The sequence below is a fragment of the Lipotes vexillifer genome, unplaced genomic scaffold (genome assembly GCF_000442215.2).
Source record: "Lipotes vexillifer unplaced genomic scaffold, Lipotes_vexillifer_v1.1 scaffold426, whole genome shotgun sequence".
Taxonomy (NCBI): domain Eukaryota; kingdom Metazoa; phylum Chordata; class Mammalia; order Artiodactyla; family Lipotidae; genus Lipotes; species Lipotes vexillifer.
The window spans coordinates 3,839,699-3,847,928 of record NW_006779491.1 but is presented as its reverse complement, the minus strand read 5'-3'; positions in this window follow the sequence as shown (position 1 = coordinate 3,847,928).

The window sequence follows — 8,230 nt, the reverse complement described above, 5'->3', positions numbered from 1 at the left end:
CCACCCCCCCCCCCCCCCGCCAACCCCGCAGATGCAACGTGCCAGGGTCTCAATAAGCAATATGCCACTAATGACAAAACCTCGTATTCACTGGCTGCCCTGCTCTCCCAGGCCTTTGTAATATTGTCACATTGATCTTCCCCGCCCTCCTCTAGGACACGGGGAAATGATGTGCGAGGGGGGACACTGGCAAGGCTTAGATAAATTGCAGCTTGATTGAATCCTTTTAATGCAAGAAACATTTATTAAGTGCCTACTATGCACCACAATGACTCCAAGCACTAGAGCTACAAAGATAAATCGCAACAGTCACTGTCCCCGAGGCTCACGATTTAGTAGGGGAGACAGGCACAGAAATAAGGAGTCACGTTACATCATCAGAGGCTCCACGTTGTACATCAAAGCACAGCATCACGGGAGCGCAGAAGAAGAACAACGAACTCTTCCTGGAGCCATGAGCATCAGTTCCCCGAAATTCTTAAGTGTGAAAAATTGCTCAGTAAACAAATGAGGGTAAGAGATGTTCTGGCAAAAGAAGGGAAGCTGAGAAAAAGAAAATCACATTCGGGGAATGGGATGAGGGGAAGATTCCAGAGAGATGGGCCAGGGCCAGGGCAGGGCAGGCTTCATTCACGTGCTCTTTTTATAGACAGCTGTTGTTTTATCTACCCTGCAACCATCCCTCCTTCTTCCAGTACAGTACTCCAGTTTGCCTGTGGGGCTCCGCCCCTTCCATCTCCCAATCAGCTGAGGCTAATGGCACCCACTCCCATCATCAACTTCAAGGGTTGATATGCAACGTGGACCACCCTCATCCTGGTCACAGTGATAGTTTCAGGAGTGGGCACATGGCCCAGTTGAGTCCTGGAGAAACAAATCCCGGGATTTTTAATAGATGATTGGGAAAAAAGGCACTGACTGTACGTCAATTATACCTCAATAAAACTGGAAATTTTTTTCAAAAAAATTAAAATTTTAAACTTATAAAGAAAAGAAAGAAAACCACTGTCTTCCACCTGTGGTTACTAGGATGGAAGATTGAAAACCCAAATCTTGCCAGCACCTGGGAAGAGCCTGCCTGAGAAGGAAGCCAATACAGAGAAAAGGAAAGCCAAGAAGAGGACGGAAATGTAGTCCAAGTGACGTCGTTTTGTAAACCAAAAATAAAAAATCCCCTTTTGCTTCAATCGATTTGATTGTTGTTTTTTAGTTACTTACTGCTGGAAGAGTATTAGTGAACTGATAACACCATTCCAGTATTTTGGGAATTAAGCCCGTATAAAACAAGGCAAGTTATAGTTAAAGAGGCCTTGGGGTTGACTTCAGATGGGGAAATTGAGATCCAGGGGTATTAAGGGGCTTACTTCAAATCACAGGGCCTGGGAAGAACTAGGGCTCGTGACTCTGGGGTAAGCACTCTTTGCTTTACAGCACTGCGTCCTGGAAGATTGATAATAACAGCACCGGCGAGAGTAATACCATTGGGTATAACACGCCAGGCACTGTTATAAGCCCTTTACATGTGTGAATTCATGGAATCCTCTGAACTACTCCACAACGTAGGAATTATTTAGTGAAGTAAGGAATTTTGGGGAACATTTCCAACCATTTGAAATGGTTGAACCATCTTTCAGCTTCCCATCTGAAAGACCAAGTTGGGACAAGGTCTAGGGCTGAAGTCGCACTCGATCCAGGATGTTCTGGGGTCACCCAGGGAGAAGGAGACCTCAGGGTGATGCTGAAGTTCAGGTGATCAGAGTCCTACGACTCTATTAGAGACTTGGGAGTCACTTTTGGGGGAGCGGGACCCCCCACGAGGAGTTTAGGAATATAGGAAATGGAGTCCTTGGAGAGGATCAGGGCTCTAGCCCCAAATGACTTGGGCTTAAGTCCAAGTTAAAGAAACAAAGGCAGAAATGCAGTCAAAGGGCTGGAACTAATGTGACCTTAGCTGCTGCCATCACGTGGCCACGAGCAAGGTTAAGTGCTGGAGCCCTGGCCCAGCCCCCGGAGGTGAACCGGCTTGCCCGCGGCAGGGAGCTGCATGCGCCCAGCTCTAGTGCTGCTCAGGCTGCCTATGCTTTGCCAGCAGTTTCTTCTCCTTGATTAAAACTTCACAGGTTTAACGTATCAACCCTTTAGCTTTGTGTCCCACCCCGCCCCCTACCTCTTGACCGAAAGCATATCTTAAACTCACATTTTGACACCTCAATATTCTCCTTCAGACAGGACTTAGCTATTTGCCCACTTGGCCTGTGATGGCAAATAAGTGCATCTCCTATAAATTCTGAAAGAGTGGCAGAATCAATGAATGTGTAAATGAACCTCCATGGTGATTACCAAGGGCCTGATACATAGTAAATCTTTAGAGTGCTTGTCATCCTGAATGACTACTAGATAGAGTGGATGGATGGATGGATGGATGGATGGATAAATGGAAGGGTGGACAGATGAACGAGTAGTTGGGTGGAAAGATGGATGAGTATCTATGGATAGAGGAAAGACAACAATCCTTGGCCATTGTTTTACTCTTTAAGATCCCTGGCATAGTGTACCTTTTATTTTTTTCAATAAATACACTGTCTATCCTATGGAGTTTATAAACCAGTGAGAGAGAGGTGGATGGGAGACTAAGTAAATAACTACCCCAATAAGTAATGAATTTCAACTGGATAGGTGCTAGAGGAACTTCAGGTGCTAGGGGGACATACAATAGCAGCGAGAAAATCAGGTAAGACCTCCCCAAGGCTTGTCATTAAGCCAAGATCTAAAGTACAACCGGGAGCTGGCCTAGGAAAGGGGGATCTGGCTGGGGGCAGCGGGGATCAGGTGGGGAGTTTTAGGCAACAGTAATTCAGGCTGAAGAAATGCCAAGTGCACAGGTCCAGAGGTATGAAGGAGAATGGCTCCATAGACTAAATGAAGGAAGAACAACATAGCAGGATCAGGATGAACAAAGCTTAAATGTCAAAAGAACAATGGAAAGGTAAGGAGAATGCTAGGTCACAAAGAAATTGTATGTCAGATGAAGGATTTTGTGCCTGTTCCTGCCTGTGATTGCAAGCAAATGAGGGGTCTGGCACGATCAGACCATGAGCATCCCATCTGGAATAGTAACGAAGCTGAGAGAACTGGGGAGACTGTGCCGCCATTCATTGCCTCCGACAAGGTGAGCAAAGAAGGCAGACCCCCCTTGACCATTTTTCTGCCCTATTTTCATCAGCCTCCCAGTGTGACGGTTTGGCTGTCGATGTAATCTCATTCTTTCCTTTAAGTGAAGTAAACGGCTGCCCTTCTGTTGGGAAGAGCCTAGTTCCCATTCACCTCAACATCCGTGGAGGCACAGGGATCTGTGCAACGCCGTGAAGCAACGCCATCCTGCTTGTTCCCTCCAACAAGCTTTGCGTCCCACCCTGCCCCCTACCTCTTGGCTGAAAACATATTTTCAACTCACATTTGACACTTCAATATTCTCCTTCAGATAGAACTTAGGTATTGCCCACCTGTCCTCTGACGGCAAGTAAGTGCATCTCTTATTATACTCTTAGGCAGAGTGCTGTTGAGTAGATTGGTGAGTATATTTAAGGCTTCAAGAACTGAGCTGTCCTCCCCGTAATAGCACCTAGTTTATTGAGTGCTTACTCTATGCTTGAAACTTGCTGTAAGTTTTACTTGAATTATCTCATTTACTCCTCCCAACATCCCTATGATGACATTTGACATGATGCCCACTTTACTGATGAAGAAACTCTAATTGAGAACAGCCGTGTCACTTATGCAGAGCCACAGTTAGTTAGTAAGTGGTGGACCCAAGAACCAAACCCAGGTCTATCTTAAAAACTTCCACTCTTTCTACTAAACTACATTGGGTATGGGTGATCTTCCTTTGATGCCTTCAGCACTGGTCAAGAGCAATTTCACTAGCCATTGTTTTTGCCAGGCATTGGGTTCAGAGAACTGTTCATTAAGACTAGAAGACACATATCCATGGGGAAGGCCTCCAGGTTTCTACACGCCTAGCCTGAATTCTTATGGACTAATCATATAGAGCCTGGGCCCTACACCTTGCCTTGTTGGATCCCACCATTTACGTGGCTGTGCTTTTTAATCAAGCCATAGATTTCCCCCATGCAGTCTTGCCCGTACTTGGACACAGAAACTTCTGCTGCCGTGAGGATCCAATACTACGTACCAGTCTTCATCCAAAATAATTCTCCCTCAGAGATAAGGGTTGAGACCTCTCTTGCATCCGCAAGAGGGAGGAGATATGGGGATATATGTACACGTATAACTGATTCACTTTGTTATAAAGCAGAAACTAACACACCATTGTAAAGCAATTATACCCCAATAAAGATGTTTAAAAAAAAAAAAAAGATTTGACTCCCTCGGACACTCCCTCCTTCTTAAAATACTTCTTTCATATGCGTCCAGGACATCAGTCTTCTGCTTTTCCACCTGCCTCTCAAAGTCTCCCCATTTTTGTCTTTCTTGCCGGCTTTACCTCCTGCTTCCTAACGGCACTTGCCAGAAAGGCCAGGATTTGCTTTTCAGACTGCTTCTCTAGCTACACTCACTCCCGAAGTGATCTCACCAAGTCCTCTGCCTTTAAATGTCATCTACAAGCTGGTGATTCTAACCTCCATCGCGAGGTCCGGACTTCTACATACAACCACCTGCTTATCTCTGCCTGGATGCTTCACATTTAACATAAACGAAGGGGAAGCCAAACACACTGCTACTCCCCTGGCAGGCTGCCCCATCTCAGTAAATGGCCCTTTCAGCTTGAGGTTATTCAGGTGAAAAAGCCAAGACTCATCCTTAACCCTTAGCTTTCTTCCACACCCCACGTGCAACACAACAGCAAGTCCTGCCGGCTCCACAGGTAAACTTTATTCCGAATCTGCCTTCTTCCCGTTACCTCCATGGCTGCTTCCAAATCACCAGCAGGACCCTGTGGGGCTGCTGGGCACAAAAGCCTTTCTGGGTCCTCCATTTCTCGGTTACCGGTAATAGGCTTCATTCGGCCTCCATGACCCTCCCTGAGTTCCAAAGAGCAGGTTCAAATAGTTGCTAATCAGGGAAGGGAGGGGATGAGAGACAAGGGACGAACAGTCAAGAAACAATAGTGCAGCCTTGGGGCAGGGTCCCGGCTCCCGCTTAAGGGATGCACATAAGAATATCTTTCAGCTGTTTTGCAGATACTGAAAACCCCACCTGGTGGAAGAAGTTAACTGTACGCTGCCCACAAGCACGTAGACCCCAGACCAGCTGGAACCGGAAGGTTGATGATGCTGACTCCCGGTTACCTCACCGCCAACCAATCAGAAGAATGTCCACGAGCTGACCACGCCCTCTTTGAACCATTACTATAAAACTCTTCACTACCCCCTCCAGGTCGGGACACACAGTCTTGAGGGCACTAGCCTGCTGTGGCCCCCTTTGCCTGGCAAAGCAATAAAGCTATTCTTTTCTACCTCACCCCAAAACTCTGTCTCCGAGATTTAATTTGGTGTCGGGGTGCAGAGACCAGATTCGGCTTCACTATCACCCCTTTACTCAGAACCATCAATGACTACTCATCACACTGAGAATAAAACCCATCAACCAAGGCACTCGCTCCACGACCTGGTCTCTGCCCAGCCCTACGCCCCTGCCCACCTCACTCTCACCTCTCTGCCACATGGGCCTTCCTGCTGCCCTGCAGTCACTCCAAGCATCTCAGTTCTTTTTGCCTGGAATGTTCCTTCCCCAGATGTTGGCAGGGCTGGTTCCCTCCCCTCATTAAAGCCTCAACTCAAATATCACCTCCTTAAAGACAAGTCTCCTGAGTTTCCTTCCTAGCATTTATTACCGCCTGACATTAAAATTCACTTGTTTATTCTGTCTCTGCTGCTGGAGTGGGAGTTTCCTTGAGACAGAGGGTTTGTCTGTCTGGAGCCTTGTTACCTACAACAGGCTGGGCACATGGTACACACTCTATAATACTGATTGAATGAATGGACGGATGGATGAATATCCAACTTGCTAATAAGAATCTCCACTTAGATGACCTATCACACATGTAACCCAAACTCAGTATGCCCCAAACTAAACTCTCCACTCGCCACATCAGTGCTCTGCCTACATCCCCTAGATCCCTTTACTGGTTGTTCTGGGCATGCCGTCCTCCTGTGGCTTCCACACCCAACAGCCAGCACCAGCGCTGCTTTGTTGGAGGGCTGCACACAGGCTGCAGAAGAGACTTTTTCTGTAGGTGCACAGGGCCAGAAGTGCCCAGGGATTGATGTCGCCACTGAGGGCATTCTTTAACCAAAGATTGACAGGTGCAGGAGCATAAATACTCCGGGTCCCCTGCCCACGAGAGGGACCCCTCTGAAGCGTGAACTTCAGGGCTCCCCTGTGGGTCTGAGTAACCATTGCCCTGGACTTCGCTACTTATCATACCACTGCTTGGTCTCCTTGCCTTCCCTAGGTTCCTAGTTCTCTACCAGTTTTTTCTGGGATCACTTCCTAATGAAACACTTGACATGAATCCTCCTCCCAAAAAGAGCCTCTGCTTCCCAAACCTGGTCCTCCTGTCTCCCCATCTCAGTGATGATACCTCTGCATATTCAGTGATCCAAGCAGAGACCAAACCCATCCTACCCTCCTTCTCTATCTAACCCCACCCATCAGTCTCCCTTGTCCTGACCGCTCTCGGTTTTCATCCACTTTCCTCCACCCCTCTCCCACTGCCCGCCTCAGGCTGGCCCCAATCGTGTTGCTGGCTGACTGAAGCCTGATGATCACAGGAATGTAAACATTCTGCAGACTGCTCTTAGCTCACCAACCAGCACAATCACAGCGTAGCCCTTAAAATCATCCACGAGGTCATCTCCACCCTCCCTCTTTAGAAGACTTAACACCAAAGAGTCTACCTAGATTCCTTGCAGGTTACTGTCATTTGTATGTTATGATAATCGATTCCTCCTTTGCTTGAGGAGAGACAATTAACTAGCGACATAGCAAGGCACCGTGCAAGAGACGCGGGGTATGGTTTTAAAAGGCACAGCTCTCAACTTCAGAAAGCTCGTTGTTTGGGGAAGAAGACATACATGCAAATACCTCATTACAGTGGTGAAAGTGCCCCTCAGGCTAACTCTGGAGGATCCCACGTGGACCTGGACTATGTCAGGTCCATCTTCAAATCCCTACCGCACTGCCTAACACAGAGTCGGCTGGTAATAAATGAATGGATTTAAGTCAAGCAAGTCAAGTGGAAGTCTTTCCAGAAGTGACATTTTTGCTGGGCTTTGAAAAATTAGAAAGGAGAAAAAGGGCTTGCCAGGCAGATGTCAGAGTATGTCAAAGACATGGGGGAATGAACGAATGAGGTGTTTTAAAGAATGAGAAAATTGCACAGAATAGCTGGAAAATTATATGCATAATGAGGAATAGCTAAGATGGGTTAGAACCAAGAGTGAAGGAAGGTGAATACAAAGTTCATGACTCTACACTGGATCTTAAGGCAAGACGGAGCTGTGGAAAGTTTTTGAGCTTTGCCACTGGGTAGGAGCCCAGGGAAGCAAAATCATTAGTCTGTACCAGTCTCCAGTCACATAAATGACTCTTAAAAACTCCACTGGTGGCTCCTATTCTTTCAGCCTAAATAGCTGTGCCCCTAGTTCTATGTCGGCACTGTTCTAAATCTTGCATCCTTAAAAATCCATCACGTGACACTGTCACCAGGGTTGGTGATCACTAAGCAGAGTCATCATTTCTCCAATTTTCTACCCCAAATGGACAAGAAGTGGGTTCTGCTATCAGATGGCAACAAACCACTATCCTCAGCACTGGGAGACAAGTGTGTGCTTGTGTGTGGGTGCACGTATGTATACATATCACTTTGTCCTTGGGTCTGGGTGTGAGTCCAAGGATGGGTTTGGGGTGTTTGAGTGCATACGCATGTGAATTTTCATGTGTGTGCATTTGCCTGGGCGTGTTGCCCTTTTGAATGTGTGTGCTTATACATAAATGTTTAGCATCTGTTTGCATGTGGACCTGTGCATGAGGTATGTACACACGTTTGTGTTTGCATGTGCATGTGCCCATGTGGAGGCATGCCCATACGTGCACATCTCCACGTGTGGTGCACACATCTTCAGCCTGGCATATTTTGTTTGCGAGGGGCCCAGAGCCTGCCTTGTGCCATAGCCAGCCCCATCCCTTCCTACTGCCTAGCCCGCCC